This window comes from Phodopus roborovskii, unplaced genomic scaffold (genome assembly GCF_943737965.1).
Source record: "Phodopus roborovskii unplaced genomic scaffold, PHOROB, whole genome shotgun sequence".
NCBI classification, from domain to species: Eukaryota; Metazoa; Chordata; class Mammalia; order Rodentia; family Cricetidae; genus Phodopus; species Phodopus roborovskii.
In genome coordinates, this window is record NW_026126418.1 from 79,573,031 (window position 1) to 79,575,524 (window position 2,494).

The window sequence follows — 2,494 nt, forward strand, 5'->3', positions numbered from 1 at the left end:
CTAAAACGAACCCGTTCTCCTCACCCCACACCTTTCCTGCACCTAAGCATGATTTTGGATACCGTGAAAATGTTTGAGAGGGCAGTTAGAGAGTGGGTGACAGATATTTCTTTCTGTTCTTGAGTACATTTCCAGAAGAAGATCACTATGTTATTTCATGCAACACAGGATCGGAACGTGAATACAGTGTTCCAAAATGAGGCTATTAGCGTCAGTGATGGAAATCACATTATGAGTGCATTGTTAGTGGTAGTCTTTCATATCACGGTGCCACAAAGCTCTGACACCGACAGATGCTCTGTGACATTACTGTTGACTGTTGGGAAGTAATGCTTCAGTATTGGGATATTCGGCGTGTGTTTGGACACAACGTACGTGAGTTAGGAAACAATGTAGATGAAATGTGACATTGAACGAGAAATAAGTGACATTACGTTAGTTGTCTAACATAGTGACTGTGAGGGAGTGACCCAGTGTGTCAGTGGTTCGCACACTGTAGCACTGTTAAAACTTTGTGTGTTTCTGCTCTGACAGCGAGAGTTCTTTATCACTTTGTCTTTGTGCTGAAACGAGTTTGATATTGTTGTGACACGGAGCGTCAGATTTGGACTCAGCTAAAGTCCTTCTTCAATGTGCGAGAGAACTCTCTCATTCTAACAGAGTGCATTCTCAATGTGGGAGAGTGCTGCGACAGTAACTCAGCATCGTTCTGTGACAGAGTAAGAGAAAGTAAATCTACATTGGTGCTAACCCTAACACTAACCCTAACCCTATCACGATCCTGACCTTAACGCAAAACTGAAACCGAAACCTAGTGGGAATACTATTGTGATCCTAACACTAACAGTAACACTAGCACTAACCTCACGCTAAAACGAACCCGTTCTCCTCACCCCACACCTTTCCTGCACCTAAGCATGATTTTTGGATACCGTGAAAATGTTTGAGAGGGCAGTTAGAGAGTGGGTGACAGATATTTCTTTCTGTTCTTGAGTATATTTCCAGAAGAAGAAAATTTTGTGATTTCATGCAACACAGGATCAGAACATGAACACACTGTGCCAAAATGAGGCTATTAGCGTGAGTGATGGAAATCACATTATGAGTGCATTGTTAGTGGTATTCTTTCATATCACTGTGCCACAAAGCTCTCACGCTGACAGATTCTCTGTGACATTACTGTTGAATGTTGGGAAGTAACGCTTCAGAATTGGGATATTCCGCGTGTGTTTGGACACAACGTACGTGAGTTAGGAAACAATGTAGATGAAATGTGACATTGAACGAGAAATAAGTGACATTACGTAAGTTGTCTAACATAGTGACTGTGAGTGAATGACCCAGTGTGTCAGTGGTTCGCACACTGTAGCACTGTTAAAACTTTGTGTGTTTCTGCTCTGACAGCGAGAGTGCTTTTTCATTTTGTCTTTGTGCTGAAACGAGTTTCATATTTTTGCGACACGGAGCTTCAGATTTGGACTAAGCTAAAGTCCTTCTTCAATGTGCGAGACTACTCTCTCATTGTAACAGAGTGCATTCTCAATGTGGGTGAGTGCTGCTAAGGTAACTCAGCATCGTTCTGTGACAGAGTAAGAGAATGTAAATCTACATTGCTGCTAAGCCTAACCCTAACACTATCACTATCCTGTCCTTAACGCAAAACTAAAACCGAAACCTATTGGGAATACTATTGGATCTTAACACTAATAGTAACACTAGCACTAAATCTCACGCTAAAACGAACACGTTCTCCTCACCACACACCCTTCCTACCTAAAAATGATTTTGGATGCGGTCAAAATGTTTGAGGGGGAGTTAGAGAGTGGGTGACAGATATTTCTTTCTGTTCTTGAGTACATTTCCAGAAGAAGAACACTATGTGATTTCATACAACACAGGATCGGAACGTGAATACAGTGTTCCAAAATTGGCTATTAGCGTGAGTGATGGAAATCACATTATGATTGCATTGTTAGTGGTAGTCTTTCATATCACTGTGCCACAAAGCTCTGACGCTGACAGATTCTCTGTGACATTACTGTTGACTGTTGGGAAGTAACGCTTCAGTATTGGGATATTCCGCGTGTGTTTGGACACAACGTACGGGAGTTAGGAAACAATTTATATGAAATGTGACATTGAACGAGAAATAAGTGACATTACGTTAGTTGTCTCACATAGTGACTGTGAGGGAGTGACCCAGTGTGTCAGTGGTTCGCACACTGTAGCACTGTTAAAACTTTGTGTGTTTCTGCTCTGACAGCGAGAGTGCTTTTTCACTTTGTCTTTGTGTTGAAAGCGGGTTTGATATTGTTGTGACACGGAGCGTCAGATTTGGACTCAGCTAAAGTCCTTCTTCAATGTGCGAGAGAACTCTCTCATTCTAACAGAGTGCATTCTCAATGTGGGAGAGTGCTGCGACGGTAACTCAGCATCGTTCTGTGACAGAGTAAGAGAAAGTAAATCTACATTGGTGCTAACCCTAACCCTAACC